Source organism: Tenrec ecaudatus, chromosome 9 (genome assembly GCF_050624435.1).
Source record: "Tenrec ecaudatus isolate mTenEca1 chromosome 9, mTenEca1.hap1, whole genome shotgun sequence".
In the NCBI taxonomy this organism is placed as follows: Eukaryota; Metazoa; Chordata; class Mammalia; order Afrosoricida; family Tenrecidae; genus Tenrec; species Tenrec ecaudatus.
Window position 1 is genome coordinate 47,644,078 of NC_134538.1, and position 23,592 is coordinate 47,667,669.

Consider the following 23,592-nt stretch of genomic DNA (forward strand, 5'->3'; position numbering starts at 1 on the left):
TGGGTTTTGGACTTGCTTGGCGCCAATTAGTCTTTCTTTCCCTTCAATTTCTCCCGTTTGTAATGGGAATGCCTAACTGGTGCCTCTTCTTTCATTGTACATTGGAAGCAGTTAACATGTATTCTAGATTCCACAGGTTCACAGAAAAAGAAAATAGAACACACCTAAAACCTGACCCATATTGGATTTATCTAATTCAGAGCTAAACGTTTAGACTTGGAGTTAAGACTTTTGGGAAGATGTGATGTAATGAATGTGTTTTGCATGTGGGAAGGGCATAGATTTGGGGAGGGGTAATCGGTGGAATGTTATGTATTGAATTGTGTCCATGGTCTCCTCCCCACATATACGTTGTCAATCCTAATGTCTATGGCTATGGTTAGGAGCTTTGGTGGCATGGTGGTTACTCATTGGGCTGTGGTCCAAAAGGTATTGAGTTCAAAACCATCAACCACTCCCTGGGAGAAAGAGAGGGGTTTTTTACTCCCAAGAACAGTTAGTCTCAGAAACTCACAGGGGTAGTTCTTTCTACTCTGTCCTATCCAGTTGCTGTGAGCCACCATGTACTCAATAGCAGTGAGTTCAGTTTTGGTTTTTGCCTATGGTTAAAATTCCATTTGAGCTTGGGTTATTTTTGTTATGTGAATGAGATGGGATTAGTATAGGGTGTATCTTAAGTTGATCTCTTTTGAGAAATTAAAGCGATTAAACAAGCAAGTGAAAAAACAGAGACAGGGAAAAAATTGATGTCACGCTACATGAAAATTGCCCAGGAGCAGAAAGGGACTTTCTCAGTGTTGACAGAGAGCAAGCCTATCCCTAGAGCCTTAACTTCAGACTTCTTTGATTCTGAATCTATGTGAATATTACTTTGTTTGGTAAAGGTACCCACTTGCAGTATTTCTGTTACAGCAGCACCAGATCCCTAAGACAAGCCCACATCCACAGATCTACAAATCAGTGTTTCCTGTCTGTTATATGATAAGATGAAATGTTAAGATGCGTATATATCATCATTATAATTCATCTGGTTTAATATATTTCCCCAGTTGACTGACCAACAATCGGGTCAGATCCAATTTGCTAGGGGTTACGGGTTGGGTCCCTCTTATTCTCTAGTCCCTTTGTTTTCATGGAAGGGCAAATGGGAGAGAATTGGTCCCAATTCTTCTAGAAGGAGCTGCTTCCCTGATTGGTGACTTTGGATATGGCAATTTATCTTCAGAGAAAATGCTGTCTTCTCTAATCAGCTATGGTTAAAGTTGCTAGGCCTCTGGAAGAGGGACATTGGAATTTGGTGAAGTTTGTGTGATAATTTTAATTCAGAGAAGAATACTAAAAAGACCTATCAGCTTCCATGCAAACCACATTATTAAGTTCAGTTCTATTAATAATAAATTGATATTTTCGTTGGTTCCAAATTTAGGAGGAATGATACTTAAAAAAACCCAAAACCAAAATAGTTTTGTTAGTACTTCATCCACATGCCATGCAATTTAATAATTCAATCATATCAAGAAGAGTTGTACAATTGCCACCATATTCAATTCTAGAACATTTTCTTCTTCCTTGTACTCATTGTTATTTGTGTAACTATTGTTGCTGGTTTTTTTTAAGAAGGAATGGTACTTCATAAACTCCAACTTGTATGTATTATCACAGGGTAACTGCCACCATCAAGATATGATTTTATTTTGTATGTTAGTCCTTGATTCTGTTGTTGCTGATCTGTGTTTAGGTTTCTTTGAAGTCCAATCTTTATCTCAAGCTGGACAAGGGAGAAAACATTTATGGCTCCTGAGAAATATTGATATTAGTAAATATTTACTGAGACTGACTTAGGAACCCAAACATTGTTCCGCTCATCCCTTCCCCCACCACATCCTGGGAGAGTCTTGCCTATCCTGTTGATTTCTGGAACATGTAAACATGGCAAGCTTGAGGTCACAGGCTGTTTGTCTATTCAAAACAAGAACTGCAAACATAGCAGGGAATAGCCTCTCTAAGGCAGGTTGTGACCCAGTGTTGTGGTTGTTGGGTGCTGTCAAGGAAGGGGGTTCTGAGACTTTGCGACCCTGTGTACAAGGGAATGAAACACAGCCCAATCCCGTATCTATCTGACCCAATTGTGGATCATAAATCAACGTGGTTGGGTCCTGACCAATATTTTAAAACAAATACAAACAATAAAGTTAGATATTTCAGCATGCATTGCATGAAGCTAAGGGTAATACTTTTTAAGACGCTTGCTTTAGAGGGGTGCTGGGTGTGTTGGCATGTTTGGGGTTGAAATGTAAAATGTATTTTTTATGAGGAGTCACAGCCAAAAAAACTGCAAAAACACCAGTTTAAGGCACACATTTCTTCTTCCTTCCATTTTCACTCATGGCTAATTTGCCTTCTTTCTGAAATGCTGCTGCCTTGTGAGTAAAAACCGTAGTAATAAATAACCTGAGACGCAAAGGCCAATTCTCACCTTGTAAATGGCTGGCATGAAAAGACTGTTGCCCCACTTCATTGCTTGAGTCAATCAAATGTCCAAATATTAGGAGCTCTAGAACCTTAGTGGGTAAGTGGGTACTAGAAAATAAAAATATTTTAAAAAATGAATTAAAAAAAAGAAAGAAAATGAATTCTAAGTTATCACCTGTGATACTGTTTCTTCCCAGCCTGTAAAGCACAAAGGGTTCAATTTGCCTTTCACTAAACCATTTGGGTTTAGTGCTTTCTGACCTTCCCAGACTGATCCCCTATTCTTCCTTTAAAAAATTTTTTAAAATTTATTTTATTTTTTCCTCCTATTCTTCTATGGGAAGCCTGTGGTCCAGTCAAGCTGACTTCGTCATGTTCCCCGAACACTCCATTACACATTTCCCCCTTCCGTGTTGGCAGATCGAAATCACCAGTCATTCTTTGGAGAATCATGGGGCTACTCCTGAAAAGAGTTGCAGTCCCAGAAACTCACAGAGGCCGTCCTACGCTGTCCTATAGGGCTGCTATGCGTAGGCATCAACTCAATGACTGTGAGTTCGGTTTTTGGTTTGGTCCTGATTTGTACGTTTCCTTGTGCCTGGAACAGCCTCTAATGCTGCTTGTGAAACTCCCATCCATCCTTCAAAGTTTCCAATTTTCTTTCCCATTCTTCTTCTTCCTTTTAAAAAAAAACCAAAACATTGTTATTGTGGTTTGATTGAAAGCAGAGCACATTAGTTTCCCATTCAACCAGTTGTACACATTTTGGTTTGTGACATTAGTTGCAATCCCTCCATGTAACAACACTCCTCCCACTTCCCCTTCTTGGTTCCTCGTTCCTATTTGCCCATCTTTCCTGTCCCTTCCAGACTTCTACACTTGATTTTTGGCAAATGGTATTGTTTGAGTCTTGTACGGTTAAGGCACACATTCTTGATGCATGTTAATGTTATCTTTGTAGGCCTGTCTGGTGTTTGGCTGAAAATTGATCCCTGGGAGTGAGCTCAGCTCCAGGTTTGAAGAGTGCCTAAGAGTTATAGTCTTGTGGGCGCTACCAATTTCTATTAGACCAGTAAATCTGATCTTTTACATGATTCTGAATTTCGGTTCACATTTTTCTCCCAATCTGTCCAGACCCTTCTTGTGTGATCCCAATCAGAGTGGTTAATAGTGTAGCAGGGCACCATCCAGTTCTTCTGACCTCAGTCTAGTGAAGGTTGTGGCTTTTATGGCCCCCTAGTCCTTTGGACTAATTGTACCCTTTTTTTTTGTTTTTTATTAAAAACATTTTTTTAAATTGTACCCTTAAGTCTTTGATTTTCTTCACTCCTCTTTGCTGCTGTCCAGTAGCTGTATCTTAGAAGGCGGCTTGCAAACTTTTAAGATCCCCGTCAATAATCACCAAATTAAAACATTTTCTTTATGAGCTATGTTATGCTAATGGACCTAGATGCCTGCCAATTTACCTGATTGTCTGCTGAGACTACGGTCCTACGCCCAGAAGCCCCATGGCTCAGCTTCTGAAGGTCTTTGGTGATGGCTAAGAAGTTTGCATAATTTTGTCTCTTGTATACTCTATTACATGCCTCAATATATTTGCTGCACATACAAATATTTATATGTAGAAACAGCCACTGGCAATAAATGCTTGTGAGTATATTCTCATATCTGTTCAGCTTATTTATCTACCTATGTCTCCACTTATAAATTATTGTTTATAACTTATTTCAGTATTGTGTATGAAATAATATTTGCCATTATTGCCTTTTACCTTTGGGTACCCACTACTCTCTTCCTTTGCTTTGGTCATGTTGTGCTGACCACCCCCTCAGTAAGCACTATCTTTATCTGCACCTAGGTTAATACCTATTATCTAGTTATTTGCACCTAGGTTAATACCTGTTATCTGGTTAGTGAGTTTTCCTTCCTCTCTCATCTCTAGTAACCATCAAAAAATGTTTCCTTCAGTGCTGAAATTTTTTCTTGGCCTTTTATAAATAGTGATCTTATAAATACCTGTCTTTTTGTTAGTTATATCATTCAACATGATTGTCCTCTAGGTTTATTGATGTTGTGATGAATTTTGCAGATTCATCATTATTAAAAAATTATTTTTTAAAATTTTCATCACTATTCTTCAACATTTTATAGTATCCCTTTGTGTCTGTGCACCATATATGTATATATGCCATATATGTACTTCTCCATCTTTCATATGCACTATACTGTGTTTGTCCCCTCACCTGTTGATGGACACTTAGGTTTCTATCGTTTTCCTTTTATGAATAATGCTGCAATACACTTGGATGTGCATAGCTCTATCTGTGTCATGGCTCTTCTTTCTCTAGGATATGGACTAAGTTGTGAGATTTCTGGGTCATATGATATTTCTATTTCCACCTGTGTTAGGGTAGAGTAGAGAAACAAATTCTGGCATACTTATATGTGTGTAAGATAGAGTTTTATAGAAAAAGGTAATTATACATTAAGAAAATATCCTGGTCCAGTCCAGATCAAGTATTAGCCCATACATCTATAAATTCCTCTTCAGACTCACAAAACACATGAAAAGATCACAGGCCGCCGATGGAAAGTCTTGAGGATCCAGTGCCGGTGGAAGCATCTCAGTGCTGGCAGGGGTCTCCTTCAGCTCCAGGGCTCTTGGGTAGATCCATGTGTCTTGTCAACAGGAATGTCTCACAGGGAGTATCTGTCTCTCCAGACTCCAAGGAGCTATTGCAAATGAGGTCATCAAGCTGCAATCTGAGCGACAGGCTAAACTCCACCCCTTCACTCTTAAAGGTCTCACCTTGGCAACAGATTGCGTAGTTACCACTCCACCTTTTTGAAGAAATGCCACACTGTTTTCCATAGTGGCTGCACCATTTTCCAATTCTACCAGCAGTGTATGCGCGCGCCAGCCTCCCCACACCTGTGGCAACATGTGTCAGTTTCTCTTTTTTGATCACTGCTGTTAATGCCAAGTGAAGATGCAACCTATTGTTCTGATTCACATGATCTCTAATGACTGATGATCAAAAGCATTTCTCCATGTATCTGTCTGTCTGTCATCTGAATGATCTGTTCATGTCCTTTTTCCATTTATTTATTATTCAATCATATTATTGGGAGCTTTTAGATTTTATAACAATCAAAAATCAATTATACCAAGTGAACTTGTCCATATGTTGCCATCACCATTTTCAAAACATTGTCTTTCTGCTGGAGCCCTTGGTAGCAACTCCTCTTTTTTCTCTCCCTCCCTGCCCCTCCTGTACTTGTGAACCCTTAATAAATCATATAGTTATTATTTTTCATATCTTATACTACCCGCTGTATCCCTTCACCCACATTTCTGTTATTCATCCCCCTGGGGAGGGGGGTGCTTTGTCCATTTAAAAATTGGATTATTTGACTTTTTATGGTTAAAGGGCTGACATTTTCCATTAATTTTAGAGATCAGTCTCTTGTGTTATTGCCAAATTTTTCTCCCCTCCAGTCTGTAGGTTTTCCTTTCCCAGAAGTCTTTTGTGTTTAACTTTTGGAGAGGTCTTGAATCGGCTATCAAACATAACTAAAAATTTACCAAGAGATGATAACCTAGACAAAATTTTTAGTTATGTTTGATAGACTATGGCACAAATTGGGGTACCTAAGTTGGTCCTTGTTTTTTCTCTCCATAAGGTATATAATTTTAGGTTTTACATGTAGGTTTTTGATCCATATTATTTTTTAAATAGAGTGTGAGGTATGGGTCCTATGCCATTTTTCTGCAAATGAATATCCAGTGTTTCTAGCACCATTTGTTGAAGAAACAATCTCTTCTCTCTTTTTTATCATTTTATTAGGGGCTCATACAACTCGTATCACAATCCATACATACATCGATTGTGTTAAGCATATTTGTACATGTTGCCATCATCATTCTCAAAACATTTGTTCTCTACCTGAGCCCTTGGTATCAGCTCATTTTCCCCTCCCTCCCTGCTCTCCACTTCCCCATGAACCCTTGATAATTTATAAATTATTATTTTGTTATCCAATGTCTCCCTTCACCCACTTCTCCATTGTCCGTTCCCCAGGGAGGAGGTTATATATAGACCTTGTAATCAGTTCCCCCTTTCTCCCTCACCTTCTCTCCACCCTCCAAGTATCGCCACTCTCACCACTGGTCCTGAAGGGATCACCTGTCCTGGATTCCCCATATTTCCAGTTCCTATCTGTGCCAGTGTACATCCTCTGGTCTAGCCGGATTTGTAAGGTAGAATTGGGATCATGATAGTGGGGCGGGGTGGGGGGAAGCATTAAGAACTAGAGAAAAATCTCTTTTAATGGATTCAATATAGTAAATTGTAATTGTTGAAGATTAGTCATTCATCCCAAAGTCCAATTCTGCCCCTACAACCCTACAGGACAGGGAGAATTGCTCCTCACAGAATTTCTCTGTGGAAGCAGACTGCCAACATTCCCCCCCCCCCCCCCCCAGGAAAGTGGTAAGTTTGAAGCACAGGCCTCTTGGTTAAGTCAAGTACTTTAACTAATGGGTTCCTTCCAGCTGTCCATTAGTGAATGGGTTTACTTCTGGGTCTCAATTTTGTTCCATTGGTCTGTGTGTCTGTTTTATCAGTATCAGACTGTTCTGATTACTGTAGAGCCCTAGTGGTGGAGTGGGTTCCTTGTTACTAAGTGCAAGTTCAGTAGTTCAACCCACCAGGTGCTCCTTGGGAAAAAGATGAGACTTTTTGCTCCCAAAAAGATTTACCTTAGAAACCAACAGGGTCAAATCTACTGTGGTATTAGGCCACTATGAGTCAGAATTGATTTGGTGACAGTGATTTTGCTTTTGTTATTGTTGTTATAGTAGGTTTTGAGTCTGGTTCCTTTTATTTTGAATTTTACAAATCTCTTTTAAAAGTATCTCTAGCTATTATTATTTTTAAATAGTGGTCTTTCTTAAGAATGCTTTACCATATAATTCTTTTATTTCAAGCAAAACATAAACGCCCTGTAAACATCAGAAAATGCAAGTTACATGTTTATATTACAAACTGGCATTATGTAATCTTTTGTAAAAACAATTTTATTGGGGCCTCATACAACACTTATCACAATCCATACATACATCCACTGTGTCAAGCATATTTGTAAACTCCTTGCCTTCATCATTCTCAAAGCATTTTTTCTCCACTTAAGCCCTCGGTATCAGCTCATTTTTTTTCATTATCTTACAATGTGTTTTTAATAAGTATTCATCATGCCATTAGATATTTTTCTTCAACATATTTGAATGACTATTATATTTTTGTAATGGTGTACGCTATTGTTAAATACAACTCTAATTTCACTTAACACTCTTAAAACATTGGGCATTTTGCTTGTTTCCATGTATGGTGAAGTATTTTGGGGAAGTATAAATGAAGTTGTGACCAGGGTGTGGTGACAAAAATTCCTGAAAACACACAATAGAGTATTTTGTGGATACAGGATATAGGGACTAGAGATAACTAGGACAAATAAATATTCCCCTAAGAATCTTTGGAGTTACTGGTAGATATGCTGGGTCTCACAGGTTAAGGGGATGACGCTTTGCGCCAATTGTATTTAAGTGTTAAAGACAGTGACCCCACTTGGCCTATAGAAGACTTTGGGGGTCATGTACACAATCTGTGGAAACATGCAGCTCTCATGTATCCTTAAAACATTTCAGGATGCATGCCTACCTTGCTCCAAACATTCCTATCTTTATGAATCCTTGAAATCTTCCCGGAAGATCTTTGCTTTTTCTCCCCTCCTGGCCTTCACTCTTCCTCCTCGGGCATCTTGTATCATTCCCTATCCTAGCTCTTTTCTCAGCTCCTTCATTGAAGTCTTCCATCAAATTGACTTAAAAAAAAATGGAAGAAAGGAAAGTGGGTGGGAGTCACCCCATTCCGTGACTCTTAACTATCCTTTGGGGTTCAGGGCCACTTTCTCTTCCTTTTCACTGCCAAGAGTTCTTCTGGAAAGGCCCATCACCCTTTATTGCCTTCACTGGCTCACTATTAGCAGAGCCTTTGCCCAGGTGCTCAGCTCGGCGGCTGGTGCACCGCAGGCCCAGGCTAAATGTTAGTTCCACGCGCTTGCAAATTAGCATCTCTTTCCCGGGATCTTCGGTAGGAATTACTCCGTGGTTAGCACAGGGCGCTTGCTGACTGCCAGTCACTAGGGCCTAGTTGCCGCCTTCATGCTGCGGATGTCATTTCCAGGTGCTCCGGGTTCTTGGCAGGTCCTGCTGGGCACCCTCCCGGGCCTCTCCGACGTCTCCGAGAGATGTCCCAGAGCACCCCTGGGAGGCACCCGTCGCCCGTCCTGCAACTCTGCTTGCTGCGTGGGGTCCCGGAGGCAACATGTCAGGGCCCCCTTCCTCCGCCCTGATATCCATTAGGGAGCACTGCTGAATGTGCCACCCCGGCCTCCTCCTCTCCACCCCTCCACCCCCTCCAGGCCCCGCTCCGTGCGCAGATCCCGGGGAGCCGCTGCGGTCCCGGCTCGAGGCGCTCGCCGTCGGCCGAGGCAGGGCGCCCGCGGCGCAGCTCGCGTCCTGGGGCAGTGGGTCCTGGGCCCGCGCCCAAGCCCAGGGCCCCGAGGCCCGGCCCAGGGGGTGGGCGCCAGGGCCGAGCGGCGGCAGGTCCCGCCCGCGGGAGGGGAGGGGAGGGGAGGGGAGGCGGGCCGGGTCGGGGGTCGGGGTCCAACCCCGCGCGGCGCCGCCCCCCGCCCCGCCCGCCGCCGCCGCCGCCGCGCAGCCCGCCCCGGGCGGGAGGCGAGAGGCCGGCCCAGGCCGGGGCAGCCCCTCCGCCGCACCGCCCTGGGCCGGTGCCCAGGCCCGAGTCGCCTTCCGCCTGCCGCCCGCCCCCCCGCCCCGCGGCCCCAGCCAGGTCCCGCCGCCAGGCCGGCTCCCGCCCCCGCTCCGCCCCCGGAGCCGCAGCCCCGCCCGCCACCGCCGTCGCCATGTTGTGGCTCCCGCAGCCGGCGCCGGGGACGCGCGCGGCGGAGCCCGGGGCCTGCAGCCGCCTCCGCCGCCAGGTAAGCGCCCCCGCGGGCCGGGCCGGCCGGGGCCTCGGCCGGGGCCGCCGCAGCCCGAGCCCGAGACGAGCAGGGCCGCGCCCGCGCCCCGCGCCGCGGCCGGGCCCTGCAGCCAGGCTGACCCTGCCCGCCGGCCGAGGCGGCAGCCACTTCCCCGACCGCCGCCAGGCGGGCCCGGGCCGCCTCCCCACCGCCCCCGCGGGCGGGCCCGCCGGCCCCTTCCGCCCCGCGCCCGCCGCTCCCGAGCCCGCGGCCGGCACGCCGCTGTGCGCCTCGCGCGGGACAGGCGGCCGTGCGCGCCCACTGCCCGCCGCCCCCCGCCCGGGCGCGGATAACGGTGCCACTCTCCCCCGCCGGGACGCCCTGTCACCGGACCGTCCCTCCACCCAGGGAGCTGGCGCCGGCTCGGGCCGGGCACTTCGGGAACCGACGCTCTTCGGCGCCCCTCCGTCGCTTTGCGTCGCCCCCCCACTGCCCCCAAGTTCTGACCTGGGGAGCTCTCCCCGAGTAGACAGGTACTCCAGCCCCAGAGTTGGGGTCCAGGGGCTGGGGACTAGGCCTGTTGATCAGCGTGGAGATGATCTCTCTGCAGAGACTTTTCCTGCCAATCCGGGGGTGGGGGAGAGGCACAATGTGACCCCGAGGGACGACAGGGGAGCGTCTGCTGGACAGATGGCCTCCTGGCCTTGAATCCGCGTGTGCGAGGGGGAGGGGTCCCCATGACCTTAGACCTGCCTGCTCGAGAGAACGATCCGATTAGGGAAGCTGCCTAGGGGGTGTTTGGCCATCTTTGAGTAGGCCAGAGGTGGCCTGGAGAGCTCTGGATTGGAATACATGCACCACAGGCCCACCAGGGAAGCATGTCTGGCACCCAGGACTAGCCCAGGACAGTGGGAGAAGGCGACTTTGGTAAAATGGCATGTGGCCTGGGGTTTGCCCACTTGCCTTCAGTTTGGGGTTCACATAGGGCCTGCGAAGTGGCTCTCTCAAAGGGTGGAGTGGCTGAGCACACAGGATGTGGACAGCTAGATGCCTGGCCCGGTGGGTGGTGGGATTTCAGGGGTGAGTTTCCTCCACCACACAGGTGCATGACACCCTGAAAGCGAGGAGGAAGCATGGTGCTCGGGCCCCTGTTTGAACCATTCTCTCGTTTTCCTGTGGGATGTGACTTTGCTCCATTCAGGGTACTCGTATTTTTACCAAGCACTTACTGTGCACCAGGCCCTAGTTGCGGGCATCCTGGTAAACCAGAGTGACACCATGTTCTAGCTTGTTGGCCTCACAGCTCAATAGTCAACCCAAATGTTTATTCAGTAACAACTTGTCAACAGATTAGTGCCAGGTGCTGCTCTGGATGCTGTGAATAAGGCAAATGAAAGTCACTGCCCTGGTGGCTCTTCCTTTCTAGGGGGAGGGGGGGAGGAGAAGGCGATACATGAAATAGTAAAAATAGAGTGTTAAGAAGTGTGAAGTAAGGGCAAGATGGCCGGGAAAAAAGGAGTCTGAGGTGACTGAGGCTCTGGGGTTTGAGTGTACATGAAGAGTAGCGTAGGACGGCCTGGGAGAAAGGAGCGGCTTTCTGCAGCTTCAGAACCCCACACCACAGGGGCAGTTCTACTGGGTCCTGTCCGGTCTCTCTTGAGTTGGTTGGAATCTACTCAGTGGCATTGAAGGCCTTTTTTTTTTTTTTTTTTTTGAGGAAGGCCTGCCGAGAAGGTGTTCTGAATGAAGTCCTGATGGAAGTGGTGAATAATTTCAGACTGTGAAGCGTGCCAGGAACGGATGAGGAGGACTATGGTGAGAGAAAGGCAGGGTTTGGTTGGGGCTTAGGGAAGGTTAGTTACCCTGAGGAAATGACATTTCGGCTGAGGCCTGCCGGAGGATGAAGAGTTAACAGTGCGTGGAGCCGCGCTGAGCTTGGCAAGTTGGAGGAAGTGAAAGAGGCCCGTGTGGCTGGACGGGGAGAGGAAAAGAGGAGATAAGTGTGTGGAGAGGTGGCCTGGGTCAGGTCACTGGGGGCCTTGGGAGGCCTTGGGGCTGGATGCCTTCCGTTTGGGTCCTATGCACAGGGTCTTTAGGAGTGCTTGGCAAGATGACATGTGCCTTTCAAATGTCTCTGACCATTGGATTGAGAGTGGACTTTGAAATAAGCCAGCAGGTAAGGCTGGGCTTTGTGTGTTGAGTGTCTTAACTCTCCCTGGTCTCTTTGGGAAAACTCCTCCTCAGGCAGTGTGAGGAGAGCTCTTCAGGAAAAACTAACCTTAGCAGCCCTCTAGGTCTAGGACACTGTCCCAGTGGGTTTCCAAAGACTTTAGCTCTGTATAGGAGTAGAAAGAGCCTAGTCTCTCTCCCTGCGAGCGCCTGGGGTTTTCGAACTGCTGAGCTTCCTGTTAGCAGCCCAGTACTAACGCACCAGGAAGGGGAAGGGAATGGAAAAGAAAATGAATTAACATCTCTAATGTGAGTTAGGCACCCTGGTGGTTTAGCCGGCTTAGTATTGGGCTGCTAACTACAATGTTTGCAGTTCAAATCCACTAGCTGCTGTAAAGGAGATGAGATGTCTGTTCCTCAGGAGCAGTTCCACTCTGTCCTGTAGGATGGCTATGAGTTAGAATTGATGACATAACGGCAGCAGTCTTGATGATGCGGTGGCAGCGGTTGGCTGGTAACCCACGGCTGCCAGTTAGGCCCCACCAATTGCTTCTCAGAAGACAGATGTGGCAATGTGCATCGCTAATGATTAATAGCCTTGGCAGTGCTGTGGGGCATGGCTGTTCCAGACTAAAGAGTTCCTTTGAGTGGAAGTAAATTCAAGGGCTGTGGGCTTGTTTTTGTTTTGTTTTTCACTAAGTAGGAGAACAAAATTTAAAGACTTCTGTATAATCATCCCCACACCCTAAAACAAAGAGGCCATTTTACAGATAAGAAAACAAGCCCAGAGGGGATAGATTACTTATCTAAAACCTCACCTGTGACATAGTCATCATTCAAGCTCTGGTCAGCCAGATTCCACAACCTACTGACTTTGAAGCCAGACTGCTGGAGTTTGCATCTTGCATCTCCTTACTTGCTAACTGGACAGTCTTGAGTTATTTAACCTCTTGGGCCTCATTGGATGCTAACGGAAAGGTTGGTGGCTTGAATCCACAATCTGCCCTGCAGCAGAAAGATGCAGTTGTCTGCTCCCATAGGATCCACAGTTCCATAAGGAACCCTGTATAGGACCCCTATGAGTGGAGATTGACTTGATGGCAGTGGGTTTGGCTTGGTTTTGGACTATTAGTTTGCATAGGCATATTATGGTCTTAGTAATTTAATGCTTGAATTTTGTGTGACTCTTTCCATGGCCCCTGTGATTATTCACTCAGCATCGATTGATCTCCCACATCTTACTTGGGACTGTATTAGAATGTATGGGTACAGAGTGAATCCTATTTCTGCCTTCCAGGAACGCGGCACAGAGACAATGTAACAGATACGTCTTCTAACCTGGCCTCCCCAACCACTCCTAGGTCCATTCTGACTCCTGGAAACCTTGTAGGACAGAGTAGAACTGCTCCTTAGGGTTTCTGAGCCTGTTACTCTTTACAGGAGCAGGCAGCCCCATGTTTCTCCTGCAGAGCCAACAGTAGTCAGTTTGAACCACTGACTGGACCAGGAGTGTGCCATATGGGGGACCCACTCCTTCCTCCCTGGTCAAGGAGTTGCCCTGAAAAGTTAGAGGTTGAGTCCACTCATTTCCTTGGAAGATCTGGCAATCCATTTCCCCAAAAATCAAACACTGAAAGTCCGATGGAGAGTAATTCTAAGCCTCCACACACGTATTTGCCATCAGTTGAGATCAGCTCAATGGCAGCTGGTTTAAGGACACGATTCTAGGAAGAGGGTATAGTTGGGGGCCAGAGGGAGGGGGAGGTCGCAAAGCCCTGGGAGCCCAGTGGTGAAGTGCTGGGCTGCTAAGCGAAGGTTGGTGGCTCAAACCTACCAGCTGCTCCATGGGAGAAAGGGTGGCAGTCTGCTTCTGTAACGTTTTATAACGTTGAAAGTCTTGTGAGACAGTTCTGCACTCTCTTGTAGAGTCTCTACGAGTTGTAATTAAGTCTGTGGCAATGTTTTTTGTTTTGTTGTTGTTTTTTTGGTGATGGTGGGGTGTTGCGCAACTGGTTAAGCACTAGGCTGCTCACTCAAAGTTGGAGATCTGAGTTCACTTAAGGCAGTTCAGCAAAAAGGCTTGGTGATCTGTGTTTGAAACATCAGCCATTGAAAACTCTATGATGCACAGTTCAAGCCTATGGGGTCATGGGAATTGGAATCATCTCCATGGCAACTGGTTGGGTTGGGTTGGGTGGGAGGAACATGGAATCCTAGAGGCTGGATCTGTCTGGGGGTGGGACTGACAAGCTGAAGTTGGGCCTGTGAAAGGCAAGTCAAAAGAGTTGGATGTGCCTCCAGTACATCCCATGCTGGGTGTTGCAGTAGGTGTCATCCTGGGGGTGGTTTTCATTTTGGCGGGATCCCTGTGCCACAGGATCTGGTTCTCAGCTTCAGAGAACAGACATTCCATTTTGTAAGGCACTCAGAGCTGATTGGGCCCAGGGAGACTGACTCACTATCCAGAGTTGGAAGAGAATGATGCATAAACTCAGGATATTAACTGCCCATGAGAAATGAAACTGCGGATGACAGATGTTCCTGTCCTTTGGCCGCTGCCCCCTCACTTCTGGCCAGGGCTAGGACATCCTAACAAATCCTTGCCCCTCAACTCCTGTTGTTTTTCTCAGGCTCCATGAAAACTAGCCTTTTCTGTTAGCATCCTCTTTCCTCACACGACACACAGTGTAGTCAACCATGATTATTAACTGAAATGAATGGTTCAGTATGATTTGGGTGGGATTCTGTGCTTGTGAAACTCAAGGTTGAGGAGACAGCTGTTTTTTTAAAGAAATAAATGGGAAAAGGAATTCACTAAAAATGGACATTATCATGATGTGAATAATTTTGTGGCTACAAGGTGGTTGTGAGCAAGTGTATTGGAGGTTGATCTGTGAACTCTTAAGTGGGGGTGAGGGGCTTGAAGTTGTTCTTGAAGAGAATGGCTTAGCAGGCCAGGTAAAAAGTAATGCCCCGCTCTCCATTCAGCTTGGTCAGAGGGAGCCGTCCCATTGGTGTCCTGGTGGGGTTAGAAATTGGCATCCAATTGGTCTGTGTCTGCAATCTCTAGAGTGTTGAGTCTGTTTTTCTACAGTGAAAAAATTGAGTTTCACCACCCTAGACCATGGAATATTTTTCTTTGAAAATTCTAAAAAGCACGCGACAAGGAAGGCACACTAGAACACTTAGGAACTACAGGTAGATATCAAATAGGAAATAAAGCTCACTGATAAAGCTACAACCTAGAGCTACAGTAACATTGTAGTATTTCGGAATTTGTACTAGACCTTTATCTCCATGTATCTTTGTATGTAAATATTTTAGCTTTTTCTTGTCTAACAAAAACAGGAACATATTGATGTCTGAGGTAGAGCAATTGCATGTGCCCCCAGTCTGTATGTGTTCATTTGTGAACATCTTGGCCCAGGCCCTCCCTTCTTGCTCTAGAGATGTAGGATGTGATATGCATTAGCTAATGATAACCCCTCCCATAAACATAAATTTAGTTAAGTGAAACAAAGCTAATTTAAAGAAAACTACTAAGTGAATCACAAAGGTTTTAGAAGGAAATGATAAAAATCATAAAGATGGCAAATAGAGTAATTGAAGTTTAGGAGGTAAGCGATTATGACTTGGGTTTGTCTTTAACTTTTTATTGCAGTTTGGGTGAAGGTACGATCCATACACGTTCAGCTTCATGTCATGGATTACAGTGCCACACGATAACCTCCCTCATCCCACTTCTCCGTGTGGTCCCCTCTCCTGTTTCATCTCCTTTCTAACCACCTGTGCCTTCGGAGCTCCCCTCTAAACCCTGCATGTATTTGTGTGGGTACAGTCCATTCCCCTTCCTATATATCTAGGTATCTACTTGGGGATTTTTATCACTGTTATTATAGGGTTGTATATATAACAGTATTTACTTCTGTTGCCCTCAACTCTTTGCTCACCCCAATGTCTTCCTTTGTTGCCATCCTTATTTTTTTGCTGAATCTTCCCTTTATGGTATATTACCTTCACCCTCATCCAAGTTAACATATGTTACCTTCTAGTTAGTGATTTATTTCCCCGCCCACTCCTGCTAACCATCAAACAATGTTGTAGTGTGAAAACCTTTTTTTAAAAAATCATTTTATTGGGCGCTCTTACAGAAATAACCATCCGCAATTCAATCAGATCACGCATAATTGTACCATCACTGCCACCGTCATTTTAAAAAGTTTCTTCTTCAACATCAGCTCCCCTTTATCCTCTCCCCTACCCTATTCCACGAACCCTTTTATTATGTATTATTCTTCCATATCTCACACCATCCAATGTATCCATTCCCCTACAATTCTGTTATTTGTTCCCCTCAGATGGGGTTATACAGTCATCATTGCAGTTGGTTCCCCCTTCCCCAGAAAACCATTACAAAAAAGTTGTTTAAAAAAAAAAATAAACAAGCGACCATCTAGCTGAGAAGCAAGAAAGTAACACATGGAAAAAGTACACCGGCCTGTGTGATCATGACGTGTCGATGGGATCAGGTATCAGGCATCAAAGACTCAGAACAAAAAAGTCATTTCAGTGTGAATGCGGGGAGTGCAGAGTGGAGACCCAAAGCCCATCTGTAGACAATTGGACATCCCCTTACAGAAGGGTCACAATGAAGAAATGAGTCAGTCAGGGTGCAGTGTAGCACCAATGAAACATAGAACTTTCCTCTAGTTCTTTAATACTTCCTCCCCCCACTATCATCCCAATTCTACTTTACAAATCTGGCTAGACCAGAGGATGTGCACTGGTACAGACAGGAACTGGAAACACAGGGAATCCAGGGTGGATAAACCTCTCAGGACCAACAAGGAGAGTAGTGATACCAGGAGGGTAAGTGGAAGCTTGGGGGAGAAAGGGGAAACTGATCACAATGATGTACATATAACTTCCTCCCTGGGGGGTGGACAACAGAAAAGTGGGTGAAGGGAGCCATTGGTCAGTGTAAGACATGGAAAAATAATGGCAATTTATAAATTATCAAGGGTTCGTGGGAGAGGGAGGGAAAATGAGCTGCTAGGAGGGCTGAATAGAAAATGTTTTGACAATGATGGCAACAAATGTAACGTGCTTACACAATGGATGTACATATGGATTGTGATAAGAGCTATATGAGCCCCCAATAAAATGCTTTTTTTTTTAAAGAAAAAGGTATCATACAGTGTTTGCCCTTTTATTGACTAATTTCACTTAGCATAATGTCCTCCAAGTTCATCCCTGTTGTGAAGGGTTTCCCAGATTTGTCATTTCTCTAGTAGAAAGCCCCATCGTTCTCCCATAAAGCTACTGATAGTTTCAAACTGCTGACCTTGAGATTAGCAGTGCATACGCATAACTACTATGCCACCAGGGCTCTAGGGTCATTTTTCTTTTAAAAATAGTTGTGTTGGCACATCCTTCACGTCATACAGTTCAGGCGTTCAGTGATATCATTATCATTCTTCACCATTGTTTGTAGGAACCTGCATTTGTTTAGCCATCCTTCCATTGATGGACATTTAGGTGGTTTCCTCTTTTCCCTATTGTGAATAGTGTTGTGAGGAACATCCATGTGCATATTTTTCTTGTGGCTCTTACTTCTCTAGGATATGTACCAAGAGTGGGGTTGCTAGACCGTATGGTGGTATTTCTATTTCCCACTTCTAGAGCAAGTGCCATACTGTTTTCCACAGTGGTTGTACTATATAACAGTCCCTTCAGCAGCGTAAGAGAATTCTAACTTCTCTACTCCTCTGCCAACACTGTTGTTGTTGTTTCAATTTAGCTATTAATACTGGGGTGAGATGATATCTCATTTTTATTTTCATTTGCATCTCTAATGTCTAATGAGCCACAAGCATATCTTCATATGTTTGTTGGCCACCTGAATGTCTTCTTTATTCTTGTCCTCTGCCTGTTTTTAAAAATTGGGTGTTGAGGTATTGATGTTTCCTATAAATGTTAGCGATTAATGCCTGGTTGACGACTCCATGCCAAACTGCGCCCACACCCTCACCTCACCCAATCTATGGGCTCTCTCTTTTTTTTTTTGGGGGGGGGCTCTCTTTTTTAGTTTTTTGGGGAAATCCTAATTTTTAGAAATCTTAAACTTACTTTGAATTGAGGATCCTTGGTGGTGCTACTCAGTAAGTATTTGACTGCTAACTGCAAGATCAGGGCTTCAAACCTACCAGCTGCTGGGTGGGAAAAAAGATGAGCCAGCCTATCTGTCTCCTTAAAGAGTTAACGGCTTCAGAAGCCCTGTGTAGAGTTGATAGGAGTTGGAATTCACTCAGTACCAGTGGGCTTGGTTTGTGTTTGAATTGAGTGAAGGTTTACAGAGCAGATCAACTTTCCACGTAAAATTCCTACACACCCTGTTTCGTTTCATCGACTGTAATCTTTACATTGCAACATCACTTAGTCCACTTCTCTCTCTCCTTCCATCCTGCTCCTTTCATGACCTTTCCTGCCTTCTGAACGTCGTTCCTGGGCAAATGCTACCCTTTTGATCTCAAATGGTCATTCCAAGAAGTGCCTACCGCTCTAGTGTTGTTCCCCTTGGAGACCCGTCTACCTCTTGGCTGAAAATGGAATCGATTTCAGGCCTCACGAGGGAGAAAGGGCCATCTTCTCAGGGGTCCACAAATCTCCGTAGGACTTTGACTTTTCCACATTTTTGTCCAGGACCTTCTAATGCGTTAACTTTCAGAGTGGTTGGTAGTGGTAACTGGGCACCATCTAGTTCTTCTGAGAGCAGGATAGTAGAGCTGAAGTTCTTGTGACCGTACCCATTGGACTAACTTATATGTGATTCTTTGTTTTGCTTCACTCTTCTTTGCTCTATATGAAGAGAGACAAGTAGTCACACCTCAGAGGCAAGACCGTGGCACTGCTCCCCAAGTAGGCTGTAGAACATTGTCTTTGAACTCCTTTATGCCCGATGGCCTTGGTGTGTGTGTGTGTGTGTGTCCCAGAAGACTATGGTCCTGAAACCCGAGGTTGAGTGCTGGTGAACTCTTGAGATGTGCTGACAGGCCTAGTTCTTAGGAGATCCCAACCATCTAGTTTGTTTCTGCTGGTGTTGATGTGTTTTAGTTATGTTTGATAGTGTACATAATGGGTCATCCCTTAGGCTGATAACTGCAAGGTTAGCAGTTCAAAACCACCAGAGAGAAAGATGAGACTCTACTTCTGTAAAAATCCACAGTGGCAATTCTACTCTGCCCTGCCGGGGCCTTTAGGATCACTGTGAGTCGGAATGTGCTCTATGGCAGTGAGTTTGGTTTGGGTAATTTTGTCTCTGATGGTCTTTATAGTTTTAGGTTTTACATTTAGCTCTTTAACCCATCCTGAGTTCCTTTTGGTTATAGCGTGAAATATAGGCCCTGTTTCATTTTTCTGCAAATGGACATTCAGTTTTGCCAGCATCACTTGTAAAGGAGACCATCTCTTTGACATGTAATGGATTTCGGCCCTATGCCCGAGTTCAGCTTCCCTCGGTGGATGGGTTCACTTCAGTCAATTGCATTTTTAAACACTTGAGAATTCCCCCAGAGATGAGCGTGCTACTTGTATTGGGCGGCAGCAGCAGAGACGCGCGTGCGGCAGTGGTATATCTGAGCCTTGCGATGGCGCGGAGTCCCTGCAGTCCTTTCTCTGAGCTGTTAGCACTTAGGGGTGGTCCTCTGCTCGCGGTGGGGTTTGGACAGGTACTCTACTCCCAAGGTGTGATAATGGTATCATTCTTGCCAGAACAAACATAGTGACTGGTGGTTATCACAAGGTAATGGTGGTCCATTTTCTCATTCACATGCTATAGGTGAGACAAAAGGATCTTGATATCAATATGTGTGATTGAATGTGAAAAGATTGCCATCACACATTAGGGAGTGAAATCAAGGAGTATGTCTGCTGAGGGAGCACATAGCTCCTTTCCTGGAATCAGTCTGTGTGAGGGGAAGCAGGTCTGGGAGAGTTTCCATTATGTCTGCTTATGAGAACTCCAGGAGTTTTGGAGCTGCCTCAGATTCTGAAAAAAAAAAAATTGGCCAGGCTAGAGGTGACATTCAGGGTCTTAAGCATGTACACTGGTCTAACCAGAGAAGCAAGCCCTTGATCTAGTGTAGCACAGGCCTGTTTCCTCTCCACAGAATAGTAGTTTACTGACCTTGATGTGGTTGAATTAGCCATGGCTTTTGCTTTATTCTTTATATTCTGCCCCCAGCATATGAATTTTCTGTAGGCTTATAATTTTTACCCCCCACTCCCAAATATATTTATACATTCTATCTTCGTTTTGGAGACACTGAATGCCCTAAAGCAAAAACTCAAACTACTTGGAAAAATATCCTCCAGTGCTTTCTCCCTGTAGCCGTGCTGCCTGCGTTGGAGACAGCCCTCAGTTACCCTCAGGGGCGGACGCCTGTCAGAGGTGCAGCAGGGCAGCTTTCCCGGCAGATGGTAGATTGGCACCTCTGACTGGGATTGCCCCTGAATCCAGAGAGTCAGGGCTGTACCCAGCTGGGAGAGTCCAATGAGTAGACATCACGTTTCTAGCTTCATTTGTGAGGAGCTCAGGTGGGGCATTGGTTAAGTGCTTGACCACTGATGGAAAAGGCTGGTGCTTTGAGACAGGATTTGAGCCGATTCTTCTTGGTTCAGTCATGAGCAATGAAGTGAAACTGCGTGTGGTAGTCACCTAATCTGGTGTCAATTTAAGGATTAAGAGTATAGGGGTGGAGTCTAGGCTGTCAATCTGGAGCTAGCCAATGAGACTTCTGTGTGGGCATAGCCTTATCCTGAGAATTCTGGGAAATCTGGTACTTCCTCTTTGGAGGCTGAAGATACCTCTCTCTCTGCTACTCCCTGGAAGACATTGCAGAAGACAAGCCCCATGGACGCAACCAGATCTCGGAAGCGGGAGAAGCCACAGTACTGAGATATTTCCAATGATACTGAATCCAAAGACTTTCTACCCACTGGCCTGTGATCTTCTGCTTTTGGCGTCACTGCATGTTTCGTGAGTCTGAAGAGGACTTTATAGATTGATATCAGAAATATGGTCTAATATTGGACTTATGGATTTGATCTGGACTGGGCTGGGAGTTTTCTCAATGTTCAGTTGGTCTCGTCTATAGATTTCTTTCTTATACACATATGTATGTCCATTGAGACTGACACACTGGGACAGACCCACATTTGTAAAATGTGAGTGTATTGGAATGATAACTGGACCAGGAGCAATGATGGGTTAACGGCCTGCTAGAAGGCAGATGTTTCTGGAAACAAGAGCAGTGTGCAGACAACATCTTGACTGCAAGAGTAGGAAATACCCGTGCCTGGCTCAAAGGTGGCACTCAACGGAGTTGCCTTGAACAGTGCGCCACTCTCCACAGCTGTGGCAATAATCTCATCTACCTCGGGCCTCTTCCCAGTCTCCCATTCCAGGAGACATTGCCTAGGCTTTTCCTGCCCGGCTTATCCTTCTGGTACAACCACATTTTACAAATCCCGAGTCTGCTCAGATTTTGCTGCATCAGCCATGAGCTGAACTGGTTCGATCGGATTTGAGATCCTGGTCTGAACCTACCCGATGATTGTTGCCATACAGATTACAGCCTAGGAAACGCTGAGGGGCAGTTCCACTCTGTCAAACGGGATCACTGAGTTTGGACAACCTGAGGACACCAAATAACAACAGCTTCATTTATTGGGCATTTATTTACTTTAGGAAAACACTCCTTGTAGTGTGTGGCCTGTGCCTCCTCCCATGGGCCACTGGCTCCGTGTCCTGGACATGCACAGTAGTGCAAGAGGTCTGGGTGTGACAATGGGCCTGTCCTGCCTGTGTTCCAGGGCTGTCCTTTAGGGGCTCAGCCCATCCTGGTGGTGCCATTAGGACTCCTTCTCCACTTCCAGCCTTGGCCTAAGAGCCCTTTACTCTCGCAGGAGCTGACTGAGAGCCAGTGGGTGGGCCCTGGCTTTTCTCGGATTCCCTGGGGTGCTGCAGTTTACAGCATTCTACACTGCTCTGCCAATTCCCTCCCTGAAGTTGAAGTCATTCCATTAGCAAGCTGAAGGCCAGAAGGAGAGGCCTTGTGGGAAGATGTTTGTTGTACCTGCTAGCCATCTCGGCCATTCCAGGCCTGAACAGGGCTCAGAGGCTGAGCTTTGGCGTGTTAGAGCCAGGAGCTGAGGAGCAGTCACTAATGCTTCTGGGGCTTTGCTCCCAGGTCTCTGAATGATGCGGGGAAGGGTTGGCTCTTCTGCCTCTTGCCTTGTTATGTCCACTCGCCACTTGGGCTGGGTTGTAAAAATTGCTGCACTTTCTAATACTTCATTATGGCTATAAACCTTCAGGTCCTTAAAAATGTTAGATGTGTGATTAATACTACCGTTAGTCTTAATTAGAATAGTTGCTTGTCTTTAAAATCCTGCGAAGCTTTTCTGAAGCTGGGCTCTTGTTGATCAATACTGTACTTAGGAAAGGCTCTCTTTGAGCCCAGTCCTGAGCTCCATGTTCCCTGGTGCTTGATGTGAACTTTGCCCTCTGGGAGCTCCCCCACTGAAAGCAATTAGAGAGCAATTTGCTTCCAGGCCAGCAGTGTCCTGAGGGGGCTTTATTTTCTCAGGGTGGCAGTTACTCTCACACAGGTCACCCCTCCGAGACGGCTGGGATTTCCTCGGGGAACATTCCCTGGTACCCACACTGGATTGAATGGCCACACAGGAGGAGGGAGGCAGTGGCAAGAATGTATCTCATCTTTCATCGCTTCACTTGCTGCCCCTTGATATTGCTTCCGTAAGGGTCTGTCGGCTTCAGGAGAAGCTAGCCAAGCCCCCACCGCACCCCCAAACAGGAGCGTGGTGCCTGTCATCCCACCATTCTGTATGGTCGCAGTCCTTTGAGTCCTGAGGGCTTTTGCATTTCCAACTTAGAATCCCCTTTAAAATGCAGCCACCCTCTGGGAGAGGTCATACTCTTAGCAATTCATCACCAAACAGTAGCTTTAATTAACAGGAACTAATTAAGTCAACTGAGAGAAAGACTGGGACCCAGGTAGGCACTTGGGAACCAGACTGTGGGAAGGAAGGAAGGAAGGAGGGAAGGAAGGTCATGAGCTAGCTAGCTGCGCCGCGGAAGAGAAGGCAGGGCTTCCTGCATCACCTCATTGCCCACCCTGGGACACCCTGGCTGGGCCTGCTGCTGGGCCACGAGGTATGTGAGAGGTAGGGCTGCTGCTGCTGGGGACTTAGAAGCACAGATGGATTTGGATCTGGGTCCTAAAGCGTTGGGAAGATTGTTTTCACATACCCTCAGTTTAGAAAATTGAGCATTCTAGAGCAGTGGTTCTCAACCTTCCTAAGGCTGCGACCCTTTTTTTGCAGTTTCTCATGTTGTGGTGACCCCCCCAACCATAAAATTATTTTTGTTGCTGTTACTCCTTAACTGTAATTTTGCTACTGTTTTGAATCAGGCAACCCCTGTGAAAGGGTTGTTTGACCCCCAAAGGCATCGTGACCCACAGGTTGAGAACCACTGTTTGAGGGGAAACTAACCCCCTCATGTCTCACTAACTAATGCTAGACAGCTGAGATGTCTGTCAGACACTGCCACTCTTCTCCCCAAGCCCTCCTGTGGCCTGTCTCCTGAGAGGGCCGGTGGCCCCTTCTCCCCTTTGCCCCTGACCTGTGCTCCTTGATCTCCCCGAGCTCTCTCCTGCTTCAAGGCCTCTCCACTTGTTCTTTCCTCCATCTGCAACCTCTTCTTGCATGTAGTCACAGGAATTGCTCCTTAATTGAGAATATTGATCTTTCTGATTTCAGATAAGGAACTCCAGTTGAGAAAGGCTGACCTTTTATGGGCTTGCTGCTTTGTCTCTCTCCTTC

At 46.0% G+C, this 23,592-nt stretch overlaps 1 protein-coding gene across 7 annotated transcripts in view; it reads left to right on the plus strand.

The window, feature by feature from the left end:
* The first annotated feature begins 9,329 nt into the window (after positions 1 to 9,329).
* Positions 9,330 to 23,592, plus strand: part of ZNF592 (zinc finger protein 592) — a 64,008-nt gene continuing 49,745 nt past the window's right edge. For 4 of the 7 annotated variants that reach the window (XM_075558032.1, XM_075558029.1, XM_075558034.1 and 1 more), the window contains exons 1-2: positions 9,400 to 9,534; positions 11,238 to 11,331. The gene's annotated coding sequence lies outside the window, so the exon portion shown is untranslated. Of the gene's footprint in view, positions 9,535 to 11,233; positions 11,332 to 23,592 lie in introns of all 7 variants that reach the window. The other 3 variants (XM_075558030.1, XM_075558035.1, XM_075558031.1) reach the window with 3 other exon arrangements.